Raw genomic sequence first — 26,514 nt, 5'->3', positions numbered from 1 at the left:
ACAGAAAATGTAGTATATATGCACAATGAAATACTCTTCAGCCTTAAGGAAGTGGGAAATCCTGTCATTTTTGACACCATAAATGAGCCTAGAGGACATTATGTTAAATGAAATAAGCCAGGCACAGAAAGACAAATACCACATGATTTCATCTATATGTGGAGTCTAAATATTTGAATTCATAGAAGCAGAGAGTAGAATGGTAGTTACCTGGGTCTTGGGGAGAGGAAGGGTTGGGGAAATATTGGTCAAAGGATACAAAATTTCAGTTTGATAGGAGGAATAAGTTCAAGAGAACTATTGTACAAGGTGGTGACTATAGCTAATAACAATGTATTCTTGAAAATCACTAAGAGAGTGGATTTAAGTGTTCTCATCTCTAAAAAATAGGTATGTGACATACATATGTTAATTAGCTCCATTTAGCCATTCAACAATGTATATATATTTCAAAACATCATGTTGTACATGATAAATATATACATTTTTTATTTGTCAAGTTAAAGTTAATTAATTTTTAAAATACTATGGTGGTTTTACAAATAGCTGTTTTAAACCAGCTATAAATGAATGACAAATCTTATGTTAACAATAATACATGATTCATTTCTTTTCTAAAGTGATTAATTTTCATAGCCTTAATCATTCTGTGGGGAAAATTTCCTGCATCTTTTTATGCTGACAGTATCTTTAAATGACAAAATACTTAAAATGACTGACAAATATAAAGAAGTTTAAGTATCACTGTAAGCCCACTGTCAGGTTGTTTGCTTGATCTTGGGTTAGTAGTTTTGTTACAGAGGCAGAAGCTCAAGAGAGCCAGAGTAACACCATTTTAAAATCAACTCCATCTTAAACAAGCAAGGCACATTCCTTGTCAGTCACAACCTATGGTCCTGAGATGTTTATAGTTGAGGAAACAGCCTAAACCTATAAGGACACAGTCCTACAACAGAATATAAATACTTTCATTTCCTCAGAACAAAAACATATTCTTCATACCTCACATACTTGGCCTACAAAGTTGTTTTCCTTTATACTTACAGTTTCTAGTAATTTTATTTACATATATTAATTATAAATTTTAGCCATTAGTGACTTCTCTTTTGTGGAGAAAACTATAAAGTAGGCAATTGTGAATTGTCTGTCACATACCAACATTCTATAGCAGACCAGAAAATTTTGTGAATACTTCATCTCACAATTTTTAAAAGCATATACTTCCTCATAGAATTCATATATTCATAGAATTTTTTACATTTTCTAAAGCATAAAATTTTCTGCTGTAGAATTTTTTGTTTGTTAACAGACAACTATATTTAGCCTTTCTATACCATATAAAAATAAGATGACAGAAGTATAAATTTAAACTTACGTTTTTTAATGAGTGAGTTTTTATCTTATGATTTTTAGTTAATAATTTTCATATCTTTACTATTTAATACCTTCAATCTATTAATATATTTAATATTTAAAATTAAAATGAATTTAAAATATGTATTACTTAGCATAGCATTAAGGTTGCAAGTTACCAAAAAAAATTTGGAAACAGTTTTCGGGCAGACATACTATGATAGCAAACAAAGCTAACCATCACGTCATTTTCTAACGTATGTATATTAAGCAAGCACCAAACATCACACAGGCAAAAAAACTAAAAAGTTAAGCATACAGTTTTTTTTTCTTTTTTTCCTTCCATGCTTGATATACATCAAGCAATTCTCTCTTTTTTTTTTTTTTTGGTGGCAAGCAGATAAATACAACTGTTTTTATTTCTAAATTTATTTTTAAAAATTGATATTTTAACTAGATTAATATTCATTAATGACATTGGTACAACATTTTCATTATTCTTAAAATAGAAATGACTTGGATTTGAAATGACGGGGCAGAGGACTATGGATGACTAGCGGTAATGCTACTCTTTCTTTTTTTTTTTTTTTTTTGAGATGGAGTCTTGCTCTATCACCTAGGCTGGAGTGCAATGGCTCGATCTCAGCTCACTGCAACCTCCGCCTCCTGAGTTCAAGCGATTTTCCTGCCTCAGCCTCCCGATTAGCTGGGATACAAGCATTCGCCACCATGCCTGGCTAATTTTTGTATTTTTAGTAGAGACGGGGTTTCACCGCATTGGCCAGGCTGATCTCAAACTCCTGACCTTAGATGATCTGCCCACCTTGGCCTCCCAAAGTTCTGGGATTACAGGCATGAGCCACTGCGCCCAGCCGGTAATGCTACTCTTATACACCATCTACTTTTTCTTCTTCTGGCCATGCATACAGCACTCCGGACTGTTTTTCCCAATTCCTCCCTTTCTCCTTTTCCTCTTTTCCCCTCTCTCCATTGTTCTCCACTGCTCAAACATGGGGAAGTTTGAACAAAAGAGGAATAAGGAAATATTCCTTTCTTTGAGTCTCTGATTTCATCTTTCATAATAAACCTCAGACAAGATTTCTTCAAATAATTCTGTATTCCTAGAGAAGCTTTTAGCATGTTGGTCTTGAAGTACCTTCTTGTTTATGTATGTTCATACATTCATATTTCCAAATACTTATGAGTACCTCACTAATTCCTGGAGATGCATGAGAATACACGCTCCTTTCCCTAAGGAGCCCATTGTCTGCCATCCTTTCTATAAATTAAAAAACAGTACTTAAAATAAGAAATAAGCAAATAGTAACAACCAAGTAGATCTGGGATAATTTCTTATTTTCCTTCCCATTAGATATCAAACCTCACCATGTCACTATCTACCACCTTGGAGTTTGGAGAACACTGAATGGATGAATGGATGGATGGACAGAAGGATGAAATAGATGGATTAATAAACATTATCTGCTGACTGAGATTCAAAGTCCTTAACATAGAGTCTTAGGTTTTCAAAGAGGGAGTCTGAGCCTGCAGAGCAAAGAAATGGAAAATTTGAGAGCTTTTTATAATAAGAAAGTACATATCTTGTTATAGACATATAATGAATATATGTATTCTAACAGCACCATGTAAATTACCTGTGTTCAAGAAATACTTGAACTTTTGAATAGCTCATAAAGGGAATGAAGAAAAAAGAAAATCTGAGAGCTTTTTGATGGCTAAGTGTACATATAACATTTTATATATGTGTATGTACATGTATATATTTATATACATGTATATACATGTGTATACATATATACACACTATATATACACATACATGTGTATACGTATGTATACATACATATAATTTCTAATACTTTATAGTTTACTGAATGACTTCAGTAACTGCTTAATTTTTCAAGAGCTTTAGGTGACTTAGTTCAAAAGGCAGGGCCAATGTCAGAAGTGGACTCGACTTTGGTCCCTGGACATACAACACAATGTTTTTACTTCTACATGTCTCGCTTTTATCTCTTTATACATATTTTCTCCTTTCTTCATGATCAAACACATTTGAAATAAGTTAATACTTATTATTCTTTTTTAATCTGGTCTCAGAAAGCCAGCAGCTGATTTTTTCAAAGGCATGCAGATAATGTAGAATTAGAATTTCTTGTGACAGAAGAGGTGGAAAATCATAGTGGCTGGAACATCTTCACATTTTCACAAGTCTAAATAAGGCTGGTCTTTGCTATTCTCTCAAAGGATTCACTGTAGAATGTGAGGAGAAAGAAGCATCTGTCATACTGAAGCATGGGAATTGTTGGCATCACATAGGTTTTTTCCAACCAGCAGCAAAGCAAATTTGAAGCTGGCATCCTGCGGATTTCCATGCCCTTCCTGGTTTGAATCTTTGATGTGTCTGATAGGTCTGCCAGTTTTATAACATGCTTTAATTTTAACTTTGATTAATTTTAGTTTTTAGATAATTATATTTTAATATGGCTGACCAAGACAAACAGGATACATGAAAGACTTTACTTATTTTTATTGAGGCATATTTCAAAATTAAAAATTGTATTCACTTAAGGTGTGCAAGTTGATGATTTGACATACATATACGTTGTGAAATAATCACTACAATCAACGTAATTAATACATCCATCACCTCAGAGAGTCCTTCCTTTCTTCCTTCCTTCCTCCTCCCTCCCTTTCTCCCTTTTTCCTTCCTTCCTTCCTTCCTTCTTCCCTTTCTTTCTTAAATGTATATATGTATATATGTATATATATATGTGCGTGTGTGTGTGTATATACATCGGTATATATAATGGAATATTATTCAGCCTTAAAAAAGAAGGAAATTCTGTCATTTGCAATAACATAGTTGAAACTGGAGGACATTATGTTAAATGAAATAAGTCAGCTAGAGAAAGACAGATACTGCATGATCTCATTTATGTGTGGAATCTAAAAATAGTTCAACTCATAGAAGCAGAAAGCAATTTATTTTTATTGTTGCAATGTATTTTTATTTGTTCCTAGGTTAAATTTAGGTTTATAATCTTAAACATCTAATAGAGACAAGCTCGATTGACTAGTAAATCTACGTAGAAAAACCTACAACTCTGAAGACATGTCTGCTTTTATTTATCAAAAATCTTAATACTAGCTTTATATATCAAAGAATATCCTACCTTATGTGAATCAAAAAAAAGAAGAAAAAGAAAAAAATTGGATGTTTCTATATTTCTGAGAGTTTCAGGAATAATTAGTTTACATAAGTGCTCATTCCTCTCTAAACAATTTTGAATAGAACTCCTTTAATGGGTTTTATAAATTAATTTGGTAATATTACCTGGAGGTGGAAAAATATCACATATATGTAACGTACATATTAATATAAAGACATACACATACATACAGATAAATAGGTAAATATTTATAAATATAAATGAAATCTTTTTTCTAAAATTGATTTTATTCTAAAATTGTAGCCACAAGTCAGTAAAACAGTAATACAAACTCACTGCTTTATATCCACTTCATATTTTTATCTGAATTGTATTTCAGATAAATGGGACAAGTTGAGGTTACCTATTCAATATGAGGGCAAACACTTCTCAGAAGTATTTGTGGAGAAGGCTTTTTAGATTTCCTTTGCCCTGATATGTAATCTTATGGTGGCTGCAAGCTACATTTTAGGGAAGTGACTGGGGAAATATCCAGTCTGGATGTCTTCAAAGCCCAGCTGAGTGGATAAAATATTCGGTTTATTGTCAATTAGCCTTTTTTCTTTCCAACTTCAGTTATTTGCTTTTGGAGGAACCTGAGTCCCTAGCAACAAAGGGACCTAAAGTTCAGTGATTAAGAGGCTGACATGAAAAAAGGTAGGACCTTGGAGGGGAACCTTGGAATTCAGGAGAACTGAATGAGGATGGGAGGTGGCAAAAAGAGTACGCAAGAGCAGAAGCAATGGGGAGAAAGAGACCTTGGGGAGCCAGTGTGGGGAGATCAGAAGTTTCCCGAAGAAGCCAGTGAAATTCCAAATTATCCTCCGCAGATCATGCCAAGAGAAGAAGGTGGGCAGCACTGGCAGAGCATAGAATCAGCAGGGTTTTGAGAAAGGAGTGTTATTCGACAAGTTCCTATGGAAGGAACAATATAAAATAGAAAGAGCAGACAGGCCTCAGAAAATCACAACTCCTCTCAGGCTGTGAATATCAACTTCTGATTAGGCCAACTTCTGACCTTAGAGCACTTAAAAAAATCACCTTCTGAACTTGGAGCACTTTAAAAAATCATTTGTTTGGGACACACAATAATTATTCCTAGCAGGACTTAACTCTTTTTTTTTTTTTTTTTTGCCCAAGAGTACGTCTATTCCAAGTGACTCAAAACCAAAACCAGTAAGCCTTTTATGACTTATCCACGGACAAAAGAGGTATCCCAAAAGAAATTTCAAAAGATACAGACCTCCCAGGATCCAAACTTATTTCCAAAGATAGCCAAAGGGAAAACAGATGAAGACACCACCCTCTCCACCTCACCGGAGACAGCAAAAAGTTGGTAGGACATTAGGAGCAAATGATGTGCAAACTACATTTCTGTCCAGCCTACTCTTGGCATCCCCAGTGTAATGGTTGACTGCCTGCAGATGGAGGCCCAACAGTCTGTCTACCCAGACAGGTAGAAAGTCAAGCCAAGTTTACAGGACACTAAACAAGATAAACAGGAAGCCAGTACTTGTCCCTGAGAAAGGATCAATAACCAATGAATACCCCAAAAACAAGTTCACAAGAGTCACAACTCAAAAAATTTGTTTTTACAAATACTTTTCTCCTGCAAATCTGAATTTGGAAAGGAAGTAACAAGAAAACAACTTTATTAATACCTTCCTCTCTTGATCAGGTGCTATGGACAGATACCCCGGAAACTGATACGGTAAGAATTCTTATCTTCTGTCAGATTTGACAGTTGTCCTAGACTTCAACTGCAGTCCCTGGGGTGAGTAGCGTATTCCAGGCTTTTTCTGCCTCTTTGTAGTCAACAAAAACTATAAGAGAGGGAGAAAAATCTTTTCATTCTGCCCTTCTAGCTTCTCAGCTGTGGTTTTGTAACAAAAGACAGATTACCAGGAAAAGGCCATACGAATTCATTTAGTATATATTTTATGTGACATGGGAGCTTCATAAGGAAATGAAGACCCCTAATAAATGGTTAAGCCGAAGCCTTTTTATGCTAAGTTTGATTAAGAATGGAGAGTTATGGGAAAAATGCAATAGGACAAAAGGGTATGAACTAAGTGGAGGAAACTGGAGGAAACTTAGTAAGGCTTAGTCATTAAGATTCCTTTTGGCATTTCTCCATCTTCAGATGTAAGGAGACTCCTTTCCTTTGGGTATAGTGAGGGCACCTCTCACAGGAAGGTCTTATGACCTGCTTCAGGAAAGTAGGTCAGAAAGTCCTTCCAGCATCTGTCGTTTCTCAAATTCCTTCAGCTAAAAATATTCAGTTTGCCACAGTGTCCTAGTTTGGGGTAGCATGTCCTGAACCCCATCAAAGGAAACCATCTGAGTTAATGAATCCTACCAAAAGCATCTTGCAGGTGAATTTTATGTGGTTGACCCACCCCTAGAGCACTATTAAGAGTTTTTCCCTTTAATTTTTTTTTTTTTTATCAAAGAACAGCTTTAGATCTAAGTTTCTCTAATATTTTTCTGATGCTCTTTTTGTTCTTAGGTTTCTCCTCCCTTTTTGTTCTTGTTCTTCCTGTTCTTGTCCTCCTCCTCCTCCTCCTCCTCCTTCTTTTTTGGTAAATTTCTCTCATCAGTGCAGTCCATGTATGTGAAGCATCCAAAGAGCTGCAGAGTCTTCTCAGCCAGCACATATTTCCTTTTGAAAAAAAAAAAATCTTATGAAAATGTAAAACATATACAGCAGTAGATACAGAAATATGATACCCCATGTACCTATCAACAGTTTAAACAATTGTCAACTCATTTTTAAATTTGTTCACATTATTAACTATTTAGTAATCTTCCCTTTTGTAGATTATTTTGAAGAAAACCCTGCATTTCATATAGCTTCATCTGTAAAATTTTCAACATAAACTATAGGAATTCTGATTTTAAAAAAACCAATATTGTTATCACACCCTCCTTCAACACGCCCCCACCCATAAAAATCACAGTTATTGTTTAGCATCATTAAATATCCAGTGTTCCCATCTCTCTGACTGTCCTGTATTTTTTCTTTCTTTGTCTGTTTGTGTTTTAGTTTAATTATACTAGGATTGAAATAACAAAGCCAGCCTCCCAGGTAGTTGGGACTACAGGCGTGCACCACTATGCCCGGCTAATTTTTTTTTTTTTTTTTTTAGTAGAGATGGGATTTCACCATGCTCATCAGGCTGGTCTTGAACTCCTGACCTTGTAATCCACCCGCCTCGGCCTCCGAAAATGCTAGCATTACAGGTGTGAGCCACTGAGCCCAGCCCCATGCCTAGTGAATCTTTAGACGGGTATTTCTGAAGTATATGTACTGTGCAAGGAAGAAAGGTATATGTGATTAGATATAAAGTATGGTGAAATATCCTGGAATTCAATGCTTTTAAAATATAGCTTAGGAGATAAATCACATTGATGTGAAAACAATATGTAGCTCAGACGCTATACAGCTTGAAGAATACTGTTTTCAAAGGCAGATGCCTAGAATATAGTAATTTTCCCTCCCAAGAAGAATCAACCATAGATTCTGGGGATGTTAGGGTTTTGGGAGTCTTCAAACACTGTATGGTTGTTGCCCTTTATTACTATTATGATTTTTTAAAGTTGTTTTATATTATTATGGATACATAATGGTTGTACATGTTTTTGGTATACATGTGGGTTTTTGATACAAGCATACAATGTGTAATGATCAAATCAGAGTAATTGGGATATCCACCACCTCAAGCATTTATCATTTCTTTGTATTAGGAACATTCTAATTTCACTCCTTTAGTTATTTTGAAATATACAATAAATTATTGTTAACTAAGGTCACCTGTTGTGTTCCTGAACACTAGATCTCATTCCTTCTATCTCAGTGTATTTTTGTACCCATTAACCATCCCCTCTTTGTCCCAGGCCTCATTTTCCTTCCCATCCTCTGGTAGCCATCATTCTACTTTCTATCTCCATGAGTTCAATTTTTTTTTAGCTCCCACCTGTGAGTGAGAACATGTGATACTTGTCTTATTTCAATAAACTTAATATTCCCTAGTTCCGTTGTATTTTTAAAAATGACAAGATTTCATTTTTTATTGCGGAATAATATTCCATTGTGTGTATGTACCACACTTTTCTTTATCCAGTCATTTGACAATGGACACTTTGATTCCATATCTTGGTGATTGTGAGTAGTGCTGCAATAAACATGGGAATGGAGATATTTCTTAGATAATACTAATTTCCTTTCATTGGGGTATATAACCAGGAGTGAAATTCCTGGATCATATGGTAGTTCTGTTCACAGTTTTTTAAGAAACCTCCATAGTGTTCTTCAGAGTGGCTGTACTACTTGTATTCCCACAGAGTATGGAAGTTCCCCTTTTGTTACATCTTTGCCAGCATTCATTATGACCTGTCTTTTGCATAAAAGCCATTTTAACTGGGGTCAGATGATGTCTCATTGTAGTTTTGTTTTGCATTTCTCTGATGAGTAGCAATGTTGAGCATTTTTTCATATACCTGTTGGCCATTTGTATGTCTTCTTTTGAGAAATGCCTACGTAGATCTTTTGCCCATTTTCTAATCAAATTATTTGTTGAGATGTTTGAGCTTCTCATATATTTTGGTTATTAATCCCTTGTTAGATGGGTGGTATGCAAATATTTTCTCCCATTCTGTGGGTTGTCTCTTCAGTTTGTTGATGGTTTCCTATGCTGTAGAGAAGCTTGACTTGATGTTATCCCATTTATCTATTTTTGCTTTGGTTGCCTGTGCCTGTGGGATGTATTACTCAAGTCTTTGCCCACTCTAATATCCTGGAGATTTTCCCCAATGTTTTCTTGTAGTACTTTTATAGTTTGAAGTCATAGATTAAGTCTTGAATCCATTTTGATTTGATTTTTTTATATGGAGAGAGATAGGGGTCTAGTTTCCTTTTTCTGCATATGAATATCCAGTTTCCCCAGCACCATTTATTGAAGAGACTGTTCTTTCCTCAATGTATATTCTCGGAGCCGTTCTCAAAAATGTGTTGACTGTTGTATTAGTTCATTTTTCACACTGCTATAAAGAACTTCTGAGACTGGGTAATTTATTATTTTATTTTATTTTTATTTTTTGCTCTAGGTAACAGGTTTTTTTTTTAATTTATTCATTATACTTTAAGTTCTGGGATACATGTGCAGAACGTGCAGGTTTGTTACATAGGTAAACACGTGCCACGGTGGTTTGCTGCACTCCTCAACCCGTCATTTATATTAGGTATTTCTCCTAATGCTATCCCTCCCCTAGCCCCCCACCCCCCTGACAGGCCCTGGTGTGTGATGTTCCCCTTCCTGTGTCCATGTGTTCTCATTGTTCAACTCCCACTTATGAGTAAGAACATGCAATGTTTGGTTTTCTGTTCTTGTGTTAGTTTGCTGAGAATGATGGTTTCCAGCTTTATTCATGTCCCGGCAAAGGGACATGAACTCATCCTTTTTGTAAGGCTGCATAGATATGCCACATTTTCTTTATTCAGTCTATCTTTGATGGGCATTTGGGTTGGTTCCAAGTCTTTGCTATTGTGAACAGTGCTGCAGTAAACATACGTGCTCATGTGTCTTTATAGTAGAATGATTTATAATCCTTTGGGTATATACCCAGTAATGGGATTGCTGGGTCAAATGGTATTTCTAGTTTTAGATCCTTGAGGAGTTGCCACACTGTCTTCCACAGTGGTTGAACTAATTTACATTCCCACCCACAATGTAAAAGCATTCCTATTTCTCCACATCCTCTCCAGCATCTGTTGTTTTTTGACTTTTCAATGATCACCATTCTAACTGACATGAGATGGTATCTCACTGTGGTTTTCATTTGCATTTCTCTAATGACCAGTGATGATGACCTTTTTTTCATATGTTTGTTGGCCACATAAATGTCTTCTTTTGAGAAGTGATTGTTCATATCCTTTGCCCACTTTTTGATGGGGTTGTCTTTTTCTTTTAAATTTATTTAAATTCCTTGTAGATTCTGTATATTAGCCCTTTGTCAAATAAATAGATTGCAAAAATTTTCTCCCATTCTGTAGGTTGCCTGTTCACTCTGATGATAGTTTCTTTTGCTGTGCAAAAGCTCTTTAGTTTAATTAGATCCCATTTGTCAATTTTGACTTTTGTTGCCATTGCTGTTTGTGTTTTAGTCATGAAGTCTTTGCCCATGCATGTGTCCTGAAAGGTATTGTCTAGGTTTTCTTCTAGGGTTTTTATGGTTTTAGGTCGTACATTTAGGTCTTTAATCCATCTTAAATAAATTTTTTATAAGGTGTAAGGAAGAGGTCCAGTTTCAGTTTACTGCATATGGCTAGCCAGTTTTCCCAACAGCATTTATTAAATAGGGAATTGTTTCTCCGTTGCTTGTTTTTGTCAGGTTTGTCAAAGATCAGATGATTGTAGATGTGTTGTTATTTCTGAGGCCTCTGTTCTGTTCAATTGGTCTATATATCTGTTTTGGTACCAGTACCAACGTGTTCTGGACACAGTAGCCTTGTAGTATAATTTGAAGTCAGGTAGCATGATGCCTCCAGCTTTGTTCTTTTTGCTTAGGATTGTCTTAACTATACGGGCTCTTTTTTGGTTCCATATGAAATTTAAAGTAGTTTTTTTCTAAATCTGTGAAGAAAGTCAATGGTAGCTTGATGGGGATAGCATTGAGTCTATAAATTACTTTGGACAGTACGGCCATTTTTACTATATTGATTCTTGCTATCCATGAGGATGGAATGTTTTTTCATTTGTTTGTGTCCTCTCTTACTTGAGCAATGGTTTGTAGTTCTCCTTGAAGAGGTCCTTCACATCCCTTGTAAGTTGTATTCCTGGGTATTTTATTCTCTTTGTAGCAATTGTGAGTGGGAGTTCACTCATGATTTGGCTCTCTGTTTGTCTATTATTGGTGTATAGGAATGCTTGTGAGTTTTGCACCTTGATTTTGTATCCTGAGACTTTGCTGAAGTTGCTTATCAGCTTAAGGAGATTTTGGGCTGAGATGATAAGATTTTCTAAATATACAATCATGTCATCTGCAAACAGAGACCATTTGACTTCGTGTATTTCTATTTGAATACCCCTTATTTGTTTCTCTTGCCTGATTGCCCTGGCTAGAACTTCCAATACTATGTTAAATAGGAGTGGTGAGAGAGGGCATCCTTGTTTTGTGCCTGTTTTCAAAGGGAAATCTTCCAGCTTTTGCCCATTCAGTATGATATTGGCTGTGGGTTTGTCATAAATAGCTCATATTATTTTGAGATATGTTCAATCAATACCTAGTCTATTGAGAGTTTTTTACATGAAAGGGTGTTGAATTTTATCGAAGGCCTTTTCTGTATCTATTGAGATAATCATGTGGTTTTAGTCATCGGTTCTGTTTATGTGATGAATTACGTTTATAGATTTGCATATGTGGAACCAGCCTTGTATCCCAGGGATGAAGCTGACTTGATCGCGGTGCATAAGCTTTTTGATGTACTGCTGGATTTGGTTTGCCAGTATTTTATTGAGGATTTTCACATCGATGTTCATCAGGGATATTGGCTTGAAATTTTTTGTTGTTGTGTCTTTGCCAGGTTTTAGTATCAGGATGATGCTGGCCTCATAAAATGAGTTAGGGAAGAGTCCCTCTTTTTGTATTGTTTGGAATAGTTCAGAAGGAATGGTACCAGCTCCTTTTTGTAGCTCTGGTAGAATTCAGCTGTGAATCCTTCTGGTCCTGGACTTTTATTGATTGGTAGGCTATTAATTATTGCCACCATTCCAGAGCCTGTTATTGATGTATTCAGAGATTCAACTTCTTCCTGGTTTAGTCTTGGGAGGGAGTATGTATCCAGAAATTTATCTATTTCTTCTAGATTTTCTAGTTTATTTGCATAGAGGTGTTTCTACTATTCTCTGATGGTGGTTTTATTTCTGTGGGGTTGGTGGTGACATCTCTTTTATCATTTTTCATTATGTCTATTTGATTCTTCTATATTTTCTTATTTATTAGTTGGCTGGTGGTCTATTTTGTTAATATTTTAAAAAAAAAAAACCAGCTCCTGGTTGCATTGATTTTTTTGATGGGTTTTTTGTGTCTCTAACTCCTTCAGTTCTGCTCTGATCTTAGTTATTTCTCGTCTTCTGTGAGCTTTGGAATTTGTTTGCTTTTGTATCTCTAGTTCCTTTATTTATTTTTATTTATTTTTTTTTTTTCCGAGATGGAGTCTCGCTCTGTTGCCCAGGCTGCAGTGCAGTGGCGTGATCTCGGCTCACTGCAAGCTCCGCCTCCGGGGTTCAGGCCATTTTCCTGCCTCAGCCTCCTGAGTAGCTGGGACTACAGGCGCCTGCCACCATGCCTGGCTAATTTTTTGTATTTTTACTAGAGACAGGGTTTCACTGTGTTAGCCAGGAAGGTCGCAATCTCCTGACCTCATGATCCGCCCGCCTCGGCCTCCCATAGTGCTGGGATTACAGGCTTGAGCCACCGCGCTCAGCCTCTAGTTCCTTTAATTGTGACATTAGGGTGTCGATTTTAGATCTTTCCTGCTTTCTCCTGTGGGCACTTAGTGCTATACATTTCCCTCTTAACACTGCTTTAGCTGTGTCCCAGAGATTCTGGTACCTTGTGTCTTTGTTCTCATTGTTTTCAAAGAACTTCTTTATTTCTGACTTAATTTCGTTATTTACCCAGTAGTCATTTAGGAGTAGGTTGTTCAGTTTCCATATAGTTGTGCGGTTTTGAGTGAGTTTCTTAATCCTGCGTTCTAATTTGATTGCACCGTGGTCTGAGAGGCTGCTTGTTATGACTTCCATTCTTTTGCATTTGCTGAGGAGTGTTTTACTTCCAATTATGTGGTCAATTTTAGAATAAGTGCTATGTGGTGCTGAGAAGAATGTATATTCTGTTGATTTGGGGAGGAGAGTTCTGTAGATGTGTATTAGGTACCCTTGGTCCGGAGCTGAATTCAAGTCCTGAATATCCTTGTTAATTTTCTGTCTCATTGATCTGTCTAATGTTGACATTGGGGTGTTAAAGTCTCCCACTATTATTGTGTGGGAGTCTCAGTCTCTTTGTAGTTCTCTAAGAACTTGCTTTATGAATCTGGATGCCCCTGTATTGGGTGCATATATATTTAAGATAGTTAGCTCTTCTTGTTGAATTGATCCCTTTACCATTATGTAATGGCCTTCTTTGTCTCTTTTGACTTTTCTTGGTTTAAAGTCTGTTTTATTAGAGACTAGGATTGCAACCCCTGTTTTTTTTTTTTTTTTTTTTTTGCAATGCTTGGTAAATCTTCCTCCATCCCTTTATTTTGAGCCTATGTGTATCTTTGAGGTGTGGCTGGCAAGATGGCCGAATAGGAACAGCTTCAGTCTGCAGCACCCCACGAGATCAATGCAGAAGGCGGGTGATTCCTGCATTTCCAATTGAGGTACCCAACTTATCTCATTGGTACTACTTAGACAGTACATGAAGCCCACAGAGGGCAAGATGAAGCAGGGTTGGGCATTGCCTCACCCAGGAAGCATGAGGGGTCGGGGAACTCCCTCCCCTAGCAAGGGAAGCTGTGAGGTTCTATGCCATGTGGGAGGGTGCATTCTGACCCAGATACTATGCTTTTCCCACTATCTTCACAACCTGCAGACCAGGAGATTCCCTTGGGTGCCTACACCACCAGTGCCCTGGGATTCAAGCACAAAGCTGGGTGGCCATTTGGGCAGACACTGAGCTGACTGCAGAAGATTTTTTCATACCCCAGGGGCACCTGGAACAACAGCAAGACAGAACTATTCACTCCCCTGGAAGGAGCCTGAAGCCAGGGAGCCAAGTGGTCTTGCTCTGTGGATCCCATCCCCACAGGGCCCAGCAAGCTAAGATCCACTGGCTTAAAATTCTCGCTGCCAGCACAACAGTCTGAAGTTAACCTGGGATGTTCCAACTTGGTTTGGGGGAGTGACATCCGGCATTACTGAGGCTTCAGTAGGTGGTTTTTCCCTCGCAGTGTAAACAAAGCCACCAAGAAGTTCAAACTGAGTGGAGCCCACCACAACTCGACAAACCCACTGTAGTCAGATTGCCTCTCTAGATTCCTCCACTCTGGGCAGGGCATCTCTGAAAGAAAGGCAGCAGTCCCAGTCAGGGGTTTATAGATAAAACTCCCATCTCCCTGGAACCGAGCTCCTGGGGGAATGGGAAGCTGTGGGTGCAGCTTCAACAGACTTAAACATTCTTGCCTGCCAGCACTGAAGAGAGCAGCAGATCTCCTAGCACAGTTCTTGAGCTCTGCTAAGCAACAGACTGGTTCCACAAGTGGGTCCCTGACCCCCATGAATCCTGAGTGGGAGATACCTCTCAGCAGGTGTTGACAGACACCTCATACAGGAGTGCTCTGGCTGGCATCTGGTGGATGCCCCTCTGGGATGAAGCTTCCAGAGGAAGGAACAGGCAGCAATCTTTGCTCTTCTGCAGCCTCCGCTGGTAATACCCAGGCAAACAGGGTCTGGAGTGGATCTCCAGCAAATTCCAGCAGACCAGCAGTAGAGGGGACTGACTGTTAGAAGGAAAACTAACAAATGGAAAGGAATACTGTCAACATCAACAAAAAGAATATCCACACAAAAACCCCATGTGAAGGTCACTAACATCAAAGACCAAAGGTAGATAAATCCATGAAGATGAGGAAAAATCAGCATAAAAATGCTGACAATTCCAAAAACCAGAACATATCTACTCCTGCAAAGGTTCACAACTCCTCGCCGGCACTGGAACAAAACTGGATGGAGAATGAGTTTGATGAATTGACAGAAGTAGCCTTTAGAAGGTGGGTAATAACAAACTCCTCAGAGCTAAAGAGCATGTTCTAACCCAATGCAAGGAAGCTAAGAACCTTGAAAAAAGGTTAGATTAATTGCTAACTGGAATAACCCATTTAGAGTAGAAAATAAACGACCTGATGGAGCTAAAAAACACAGCACAAGGACTTCATGAAGCATACACAAGTATCAATAGCAGAATCAATCAAGCAGAAGAAAGAATATCAGAGATTGAAGATCAACTTAATGAAATAAAGTGCGAAGACAAGATTAGAGAAAAAACTGTAAAAAGAAACAAAGAAAGCCTCCAAGAAATATGGGGCTATGTGAACAGACCAAACCTACGTTTGATTGGTGTACCTGAAAGCAACAGGGAGAATGGAACTAAGTTGGAAAACACTCTTCAGGATATTATCCAGGAGAACTCCCCCAACCTAGCAAGATAGGCCAACATTGAAATTCAGGAAATACAGAGGACACCACAAAGATACTCCTCAAGAAGAGCAACCCCAAGACACATAATCATTAGATTCACCAAAGTTGAAATGAAGGAAAAAATGTTAACGACAGATGGAGAGAAAGGTCGGGTTACCCCCAAAGGGAAGCCCATCAGACTAACAGTGGATCTCTCTGCAGAAACCCTACAAACCAGAAGAGAGTGGGGGCCAACATTCTTAAAGAAAAGAATTTTCAACCCAGAATTTCATATCTAGCCAAACTAAGCTTCATAAGCGAAGGAGAAATAAAATCCTTTACAGAGAAGCAAATGCTGAGAGATTTTGTCACCACCAGGCCTGCCTTACAAGAGCTCCTAAAGGAAGCACTAAATATGGAAAGGAAAAGCCTGTACCAGCCACTTCAAAAACATACCAAATTGTAAAGACCATCAACACTATGAAGAAATTGCATCAATTAATGGCAACATAACCAGTTAGCCTCATAGATCAAATTCACACATAACAATAATAACCTTAAATGTAAACGGGCTAAATTCCCCCAGTAAAAGATACAGACTGGCAAATTGGATAAAGAGTCAAGACCCATCGGTGTGCTGTATTCAGGAGACTGGGTAATTTATAAAGAAAAGAGGTTTAATTGACTCACAGTTCTGCATGGCTGGGGAGGCATGAAGGGAAAGCAGGGGGCAGATGAGAGAGAGAGAATGAAAGCAGGGGAAATGTCAGGTGCTGATAAAACCATCAGATCTCACGAGAACTCACTCCCTATCATGCAAACTGCATAAGGGATACTGTCCCCATGATCCAATCACCTCCTACCAGGTCTCTCCCTCCACACATGGGGATTATGGGGATTACAAATCAAGATGAAATTTAGGTGGGGCATAGAGCTGAACCATATAATTCCACAGTGTGAAAATGGACTATTACAACTGTAAATTCATGGATTTATTTCTGGATTCTCTATTCTATTCCATTGGTCTATGTGTCTGTTCTTAATGCCAGTTCCATGTTGTTTTGGTTACCATAGCTTTGTAGTATTATTTGAAGTTAAGTAACGTGACACTTCTAACCTTTTTCTTTTTGCTCAGGTTTGCTTTGGCTGTTGAATGTCTTTTGTGGTTCTATACATATTTTATGATTAAAAAAATTCTGTGCAGAATATCATTTTTTATAGAGATTGTGTGAATCTGTAGATTGCTTTGAGTAATGTGGAGATTTTAACAATATTGATTATTCCAACCTATAAACATGGAATATGTTTCATTTTCTTTGTTTCCTCTTTAATTACTTTCATCAATGTTTTGTAGTTTTCATTGTACAGATCTTTCACTTCTTTGGTTAAGTTAAATCCTAAGTATTTTATCTTATTCATAGCTATCACAAATGGGGTTACCTTTTTGGTTTCTTTTTCAGATGATTTGCTGTTGACATATACAAAAACTACAGATTTTTGCATGTTGATTTTGTGTCGTGCAACTTTGCTGTGTTTGTTTACCAGTTCTAATGGTTTTTTTGATGGGATCTTTAGGTTTTTCTAAATATAATGTCATATTGTCTGCACACATGGATAATTTGATGTTTTTATTTCCAAGTTTGATTCCCTTTGTTTCTTTCTCCTGTCTGATTTCTCTAGCTAGGACTTCCAGTACTATGTTGAATAACAGTGGGGATTGGCATCCTTGTCTTGCTTCAGATCTTACAAGAGGGTCTTTTTCCTCATTCAATGTGATACTCTTTGTGGGTCTGTCATATACAGCTTTTGTCATGTTGCACCATGTTCCATCTATATCCAGTTTGTTGAAAGTTTTTATCAAGGTAGTATATGGAATTTTATCAAATGCTTTTTTTGGCATTTATTGAAATGACCATATGGTTTGTGTCCTTCATTTTGTTGATGTGATGTGTCACATTTATTGATTTGCCTATGTTGACCCATCCTTGTATCACTGGGATGAATCCCACTTGATCTTGGTGAATGATCATTTTAGTGTATCATTGAATTTGTTTTGCTAGTATTTTGTTGAAGATTTTTGCATCTATGTTTATCAACTATATTGGTCTGAAATTTTCTTTTTTGTTATTGTGTCTTTGGTTTTGGTATCAGGGTAATACTGACTTTGTAGAATGAGTTTCAAAGTATTCCCTTCTCCTCATGTTTGTGGAATAGTTTGAGTCAAAACGGTATTAGTTCTTGCAGTGAAACAATCAGGTCCTGGACTATTTTTGTCTTCATAGGAGCCTTTTATTTCTGCTTCTAGGTTGTTACCTATTATTGATCTATTAAGGTTTTAGATTTTTTTATGGTTCAATGTAGTAGGTTGTGTGTATCTAGGAATTTATTCATTTCTCCTAAGTTTTTTCAATTTATTGGCATATAATTGCTTAATAGTCTCTAATGATCCTTTAAATTTCTGTAGTATCAGTTATAATGTCTCCTTTTTCATCTCTAATTTTATTTACTTGGGTCTTCTATTTTTTTTCTCCTGGTATGGATAAAGGCTTGTCAGTTTTGTTTACCCCAATAAACCAACTTTTTGTCCTGTTGATCGTTTGTTATTTTGTTATTGTTATTTTAGCGTCAATTTCATTTATTTCTGCTCTGATCTTCATTTTTTTTCTTCTTCTAATTTTGAGTTTGGTTTGCACTTGCTTTTCTAGTTCTTTAAGATGCACTGTGATGTTTATTTGTAGTTTTTCTATTTTTTTGATGTAGGCATTTATTGCTATAAACTTCTCTCTTAGTACTGCTTTTGCTCTATCCCATAGGTTTTGGTATGCTGTGTTCCCATTCTCATTTATAACATTATTTTTTAAATTTTTCCTTAATTTTTATTTACAGAATGATTTTTAAAATTTTCTTCTTAATTTTCCCTCTTATAGGCATTTATTGCTATAAATTTCTTAGTACAGCTTTTGCTCTATCTTATAGGTTTTGTATGTTGTGTTTCAGTTTTCTTTTATAGCTTGATTTTTAAGATTTCCTTCTTATTTTTTCATTGCCCTGATGTTTATTTGAAAAATATTGTTTAATTTCTATGTATTTCATAGTTTCAAAGTTCCTCTTGTTATTGACTTTTAGTTTTATTCCATTGTGGTAATAAAAACTACTTGATATGGCTGTAATTAAAAAAAATTTGGATAATTGTTTTGTTGTCTAACATATGGTCTATCCTTGAAAATGTTTTATGTGCTGAGGAGAAGGACTTGTATTCTGCAGCTGTTAAATGTATGTTCTGTAAGTATCTATTATGTCCATTTGGTCTGTATTACAGGTTAAGTTTATTGTATCCTTGTTGATTTTCTGTTTCAATAACTTGTGCATTGCTAAAAATTGGGTGTTGGGGCATTACTGTATTGGAATCTATCTTTTTCTTTAGTTCTAATAATATTTGCTTTGTGTGTCTGGGTGCTCCAGCATTGAATGCATACATATTTACAATAATTATATTGTTTTGCTGATTTGACCCCTTTATCATTATTAGTGACCTTTTGTCTCTTTATACACTTTATGTCTTGAAATCTATTTTATCTGATATAAGTATAGCTACTTCTACTCTTTTTTGGTTTCCATTTGCGTGGAGTTTTTTTTTTTTACATTCCTTCTCTTTCAGTCTATTTGTGCCTTTTTAGATGAAGTGGATTTCTTGTAGGCAGCAAACAGCACAGAGTTAAGTCTTATTTTTTAATCCATTAAACCACACTGTATGTTTTTAATTGCACAATCAATGTTATTATTGATATTTAAAGACTTACTACTGCCATTTTAAAAATTTGTTTTCGGGTTGTTTTGTTGGTACTCTCTTCCTTTTTTTCCTTCTTTCTGTCTTCCTTTTTGCAAAAGTGATTTTCTCTAGTAGTGTGTATTATTTTCTTGCTTTTTATTTTTTTGTGTATCTGTTGTAGACGTTTATTTTGTGATGACCATAAATAGGGCTTGCAAATAATCCCTTACAACCAATTATTTTAAACCGATGACAATTTAACTCTGATCACAAAGAAAATAAAAAAACAAACAAAAAGGAAACTAAAAAACTTCACACTTTAAATTCCATCATCCTCTCCCTGCTTCTTGAGTTTTTGTTTTCTCTTTTATCTTTTTATATTGTCTGTCTCTTTTAAAAAATTGTTGTAGCTATTATTTTTGATAGGTTTATCTTTTATTTAAAGATATGAGTGGTTTACATACTGCAGTTACAGTGTTAGAATATTCTGTATTTGTCTGTGTACTTACTTTTACCAGTGAGTTTTACAACTTCAGATGATTTCTTGTTGCTCATTAATGTTCTTTTCTTTCAAATTGACTACCTTCCTTTAGCATATTTTTAAGAGAGGTCTGGTGTTGAAAAAACCTGTCAGTTTTTTTTTGTGTGTGGAAAACTCTTCTTCATGTTTGAAGGATAATTTTTGCTAGATATACTATTCTAGATTGGAAAGTTTTTTTCTTTCAACACTTTGAATATGTCATCCCACTTCCTCCTAGCTCATAAGACTTTCTCTGAGAAGTTGATTGCCAACGTTTTCAGAGCTCATTTATACGTTGTTTTTTTTTTTTTTCTCTTGCTGCTTTTAGAATTTTTTCTTTGTCTTTGAGTTTTGATGGTGACTGTTACATGACTTGAAATAGTCTTTTTTGGTTTGAATCTGCCTGGTGTTCTTTGACCTTCTTGTAACAGGATATTCATATCTTTCTCCAGGTTTGAAACATTCTCTGTTATTATTTTCTTGAATATAATTTCTATCCCACTCTCTCTCTTTAAGGCCAATAACTCTTAGAATTGCCTTCTTGAGACTATTTTCTGAATCTTTTATATGTATTTCATTCTTTTTAATTCTTATTTTTCTCTTCTGATTGTGTATTTTTATATAGCCTGTCTTCAAGCTCATTAATGTTTTTCTTCTGCTGAAGCAATTCTGCCATTAAGACGCTCTAATGCATTTTTTAGCTTGTTAATTGAATTTTTCAGTTCAAGAATTTCTGCTTGATTTTTTTAAATTTTTATTTCAATCTCTTTGTTACATTTGTATAATAGAATTCTGAATTTTTTCTCTCTGTTACCTTAAGATGATTGAGCTTCCTCAACGCAGCTGTTTTGAATTCTTAGCTTGAGAGGTCACAAATTGTCATCACTCCAGGATTGGTCACAGATGACTTATTTAGTTCATTTGGTGAGGTCGTGTTTTCCTGAATGTTCTTGATCCTTGAGAACATTTGTCAATGTCTGGGCATTGAAAAGTCAGGTTTTTATTTCTATCTTTGCAGTCTCAGTTTGTTTATATTTGTCCTTGTTTAGAGGGCTTTCCAGTAATTCAAAGGGGACTAAGTGTTGTGACCTAAGCTTGTGGTCCCTGCAGCATTTTCACATGAGAGGGTTCTCTAAGTCCAGGAACACTACAACTCTTGTGAACTAGATACACAGACTTGGCAGACTTGGGGAAGATAAAAGGAGAATTCCCTGGGTTACCAGGCAAAGTCTCTCTCTCTTTCCTCTGCTCTCTCCAATCAGAATTAGTATTTCTCTGTGAGGGAGTTTTTTTTCTGTCCTTGGAGTTGTGGGTGGGATGGCACAGGCACTCTTGTGGCCACCACAGCTGGCATCATGTTGTGTCACACCTGAAGCCCATGGCTTTCCAGACCAGCATAGTACTAGAGTTTACCCAGGGCCTGAGGGCACCACTGTCTGGCTGTCACAGGTATTTACTCAAGGCCTAAATCCCCTTTAGTCAGCAGTTAGTGAATCCTGCTGGGCCTGGGTAGCTGTCATCCGGGCAGTGGATTCCCTTCTGGCTGAACTTGTATCTAGAAACGCCATCCAGGAGCAAATAAATGAAACTGGGGGCTTCAAGAATATGCCTGGTGCTTTGTTTTACTGTGCCCGAGTTGGCACCTAAGTTGCAAGACAAAGTCCTCTGTACTCTTACCTCTCCTTCCCCCAAGTAAAAGGAGTTGCTACAGGAGCTGCATTGCTGGGAGTTGGGGGAGGAGTGATTCAGGCACTATCATGGCCACTGTGACTGTTGTTGCACTTCATCACACCCCAAGTCCACTGCAGCACCAGGGCTTCCACAAGGACTGCAGTCCTTATGGCCCAACTGCCACACTCAGATTTATCCAGGGCCCCAGGTCACTTTAGTCAACTAGTGATGAAGTTGGCCAGGAAGTGACTTTCTCCTGCTGGGGCAGAGGAGTCCCCTCTGATCCATGACTGTGTGGTCTAAATGCTCCCTCAGTTGGCACTGGCAGAATTTTGCCCTGTGTTGTATTCCACTGTGACTAGGTGGCTCTGAGTTTCAATGCTAAAACCCACACTCACTTCACTTTCTCTTCCCTAAGCCCATGGATTCTTTCTCCATGCTGCCCTGCCTGGGGTTGCAGAATGTGTTACAATGCAAGACTGTCTGTCTTACCCCCTTCAATGCCTCTTTCCTTGTTATTATGTTAAAACCAGGTACTGTGATTACCCACTTTTTTTTTTTTTGGTTCTTATGAAGGTGTTTGCTTACATGGGTATATTTGTTTAATTTGATGTTCCTGTGGGAACCCTGAAGGATTCTATTTGGTCTTCTTGCTCCACCTTCCCTAATCCCCTTCATTTAGAGATTAAAATGCAGATCATGAGAAGATAAGAAGTTTGCTTATCTGAAAATATCCAAAGGTTCTTCTTCAAATGTCACTTTTTTCTCTGTTTTAAAAATATAGTTCTGAGAATATCTTTTACTTTTAAATGTTCACTTTTTGTAGTCAAATCCCAGAAGACAGTGTTATTTTTAGGAGTATGTTTAAATAAAAAACTCATATTTCCATCGAAGTTTAAGTAGGTTAGCAAATTAATATTGCATGATAAAGTCCCCATCAAGCATCTCATACTTAAGCAAAGAACCCAACTCATAGTTTGTGGCTGTATTAGTCTGTTCCCACACTGCTATAAAGATACTACCTGAGGCTGGGTAATTTAGAAACAAAGGAGGTTTAATTGAGTCACAGTTTCACATGGCTGGGGAGGCCACAGGAAACTTACAATCATGGTGGAAGGGGAAGCAGTCACTTTCTTCATGAGATGGCAGGAGAGACTGGGTGACAGAGAGAAGGCGGAAGAGCCCCTTATAAAAAACCATCAGATCGCATGAGAACTCACTCACTATCACGAGAACAGCTTGGGGGAAACCACCTTCGTGATCTAATCACTTCCCTCCAGGTCTCTCCCTCAACACCTGAGGATTACAATTCAAAATGAGATTTGGGTGGGGACACAATATCTAATCATACCAGTGGCTTTATTAAAACTTTCATTCAAAATATGTTTTACATTATCTGTGACTCAGGAAATCCCCATCTGCACATCAGGCTAAAGAAACAAGAAACACAGTGGGAGAATAATTAGACTTTTAAGGATTGAGAAGTTTAGAGCCCAAATATTCTATATGCAGACCACAATGCTCATATTTGTTTGTTTAAATAAGTATCTGGTCTAAAGGCTCACATTTTTATATAAGCTACAGTTTTTTAGTTTTGGTACCCGGTAACAATGGGGCAGCCTTGCTATCTATAAAATCAAAAGGTAATGACTCAGAATTAGGACCATTTCTGGATGACATTGAGATGGTCAATCTTGTCTACAACAGATCTATGTTGGGGGACCTGGGAAGTATTGGCCCCTTCGTGGCCTCCATGGCCTCTGCCCTGCACACTGCAGCAGTGGCCATGCTGCTTCTCCAGGGTCAATAGGGTATGTACAGCCAGTAGTGATTTTCCACCCTGATCTGAAGGCAATAGATCATGCTCTGCTTGGTGTGCAATGAGGGGCAGCAGCCACCAGTGCATCCTGATCCACTGTCTGGCAGGTATGTGAGTACAGATGAAGAGGGTGGTCAGAAACATGGTGCCTGCCCTCTGGAATCTGCGTCTGGATTCCCTCTGGAATCTGCATCTCCCAGGCTGCCACTGTATCAAAAGTTCACCTGCATCCTTTTTTTCTTTTTTTAAACTATGAAGTGGCAAAGACAGTTTGCTGAATAAAAATGAAGGTTCTGTTAGACTTTAGGGACTGAACTCAAATCTGGAGCAAATTCTCAGCATAAAAACAGAAGGATGAGAAAAGGGACAACACACTAGTTTCAGTCTTGCCTCTAGGTCTTTATACTGTAAATGGAAGTGCCACTCATACTACCAGCAGGGGTGAGGAATGAATAAGTTCAAGGATGACCAGAGTAATGCCATCGGATTAATGCATATCTGCTGCAAAAGGCAGAGAGCAATACTCATTGGTACTAATCCTTAATGAAAGTTGAAAAGGGAATGCAATTATATGGGGTTTTTTACAGTTTGCCTGACTGGCTACCCAGAGGTAGCATTATTGTATTTTATTGTAATTGAGGGCAGCAGGAAGAGCATATTTTAGTTAAAATATAGAGTATGTCAATCTGTCAGGGTTGAATGATATGAGATAACCTCATTGTATACAGCACCGTTGACATAAGTAACTCCATCTTAGGAAAAGACTCAATCTTACATTCCAAAAGGCACTTTGCCAATCGGGACTAGATGTTTTGCTTGATCAATAAAGACTGGACCCAACCAGATAAGGACAAAGTACACTCTTCCACTGTCAGTCCTCACCAGAGGATTCTAGGGAAATAAAAAGAGCAGGACTTCAGCAGCTCAAAATGGCTGTCTTTTTTTTTTTTTTTTTTTTTTTTGAGACGGAGTCTCGGTCTGTCGCCCAGGCTCACTGCAAGCTCTGCCTCCCGGGTTCATGCCATTCTCCTGCCTCAGCCTCTCCGAGTAGCTGGGACTATAGGCACCCGCCACCACGCCCAGCTAATTTTTTTGTATTTTTAGTAGAGACAGGGTTTCACCGTGGTCTCGATCTCCTGACCTCGTGATCCGCCTGCCTCGGCCTTCCAAAGTGCTGGGATTACAAGTGTGAGCCACCGCGCCTGGCCAAAATGGCTGTCTTCACAGACACTGTCTTTCTAGCATTCATGATAAGCAACCAGCATCTGCTGACAAAGGCTCTGTCCACATCAAAGACTCTTCTGTGAAAGACTGGCGACCACCTGGGCCAGACCCAGATATTCTTTTGACCTACATCACTCTCTATGAACTGGTCTATTAACCTATTTTTGCTATCCCTTTTCTCTTGATGTTGAATGTGACTTAGTTTGTTGTGGAATGTTTAATCCATAACACTTATGTATTGTTTAAGTATACCATCATGTATGGTTGGCAATATTGACTGACTTGTGGAGTGGCTTGAGCCAGTGTGCCTACAGCTCTAATTATCAAATGAGTGAGAATTACTAAGGAGAACTGCTTCCTTGGGAACTCCATATAGCTCATGGCTTTTATGATTGAGATAGTGTCAATAAAAGTCTGATATTTGGGGAAAGACATAGACACGCATGGATCTGATTATCCTGACCTTGCACCACTCATGATACACATTCACAAGAATCTTACCAGGATACCAGTTAATTAATTCAGAAAGAGTAATATTAAAGGAGACTGCCAGATATTCTCTTTCTTATAGAGCAACCTATAGGGAAGCCAAATATTACATAGTTATTTGATAAGCACTTAATAAGAGCAATAAGGATTAGTAGATTAATCAGTTATTCAAGAATATCTGGTAATGATAACTTGATTCATCCATTTCTATAATGAGAGCCACTGAGACTTGCCTGGTCATGTCCCTAGACTAGAGCAATTATTCCCCAGTCTTTATTTTATTCATGCTGAACTCAATCTCATTTTCATCTTTTCATTCTGACCACCCCATTTGTGGTGAGATACCTAATCTTTCAAAATTAATATTATTTGGTTTGCATAGCTTTGAGACATTCTAACATGGACATTTATTTATTTTTTATTTATTATTATTATTATTATTATTATTATTATTATTATACTTTAAGTTTTAGGGTACGTGTGCACAATGTGCAGGTTTGTTACATATGTATCCATGTGCCATGTTGGTGTGCTGCACCCATTAACTCGTCATTTAGCATTAGGTATATCTCCTAATGCTGTCCCTCCTCCCTCCCCCCACCTCACAACAGTCCCCGGAGTGTGATGTTCCCCTTCCTGTGTCCATGAGTTCTCATTGTTCAATTCCTGCCTATGAGTGAGAACATGCACTGTTTGGTTTTTTGTCCTTGTGATAGTTTACTGAGAATGATGGTTTCCAGTTTCATCCATGTCCCTACAAAGGACATGAACTCATCATTTTTTATGGCTGCATAGTATTCCATGGTGTATATGTGCCACATTTTCTTAATCCAGTCTATCGTTGATGGACATTTGGGTTGGTTCCAAGTCTTTGCTATTGTGAATAGTGCCGCAATAAACATACGTGTGCATGTGTCTTTATAGCAGCATGATTTATACTCCCTTGGGTATATACCCAGTAATGAGACGGCTGGGTCAAATGGTATTTCTAGTTCTAAATCCCTGAGGAATCGCCACACTGACTTCCACAATGGTTGAACTAGTTTACAGTCCCACCAACAGTGTAAAAGTGTTCCTATTTCTCCACATCCTCTCCAGCACCTGTTGTTTCCTGACTTTTTAATGATCGCCATTCTAACTGGCGTGAGATGGTATCTCATTGTGGTTTTGATTTGCATTTCTCTGATGGCCAGTGATGATGTGCATTTTTTCATGTGT

The 26,514-nt window shown here is 37.4% G+C and overlaps 1 long non-coding RNA gene across 1 annotated transcript in view; it reads left to right on the top strand.

The window, feature by feature from the left end:
- The window catches only part of LOC131383755 (uncharacterized), a 35,892-nt gene extending 29,607 nt beyond the window's left edge, over positions 1 to 6,285 (top strand). The window contains exon 5 of the long non-coding RNA XR_009213995.1: positions 6,264 to 6,285. This is a non-coding gene — a long non-coding RNA (uncharacterized LOC131383755). The remainder of the gene's footprint in view (positions 1 to 6,263) is intronic.
- The last annotated feature ends 20,229 nt before the right edge of the window (positions 6,286 to 26,514 follow it).

The sequence above is a fragment of the Hylobates moloch genome, unplaced genomic scaffold, assembly GCF_009828535.3.
Source record: "Hylobates moloch isolate HMO894 unplaced genomic scaffold, HMol_V3 SCAFFOLD_6, whole genome shotgun sequence".
NCBI classification, from domain to species: domain Eukaryota; kingdom Metazoa; phylum Chordata; class Mammalia; order Primates; family Hylobatidae; genus Hylobates; species Hylobates moloch.
Note: the sequence above shows the minus strand (reverse complement) of the source record. Positions and strands in the feature narration are given on the sequence as shown.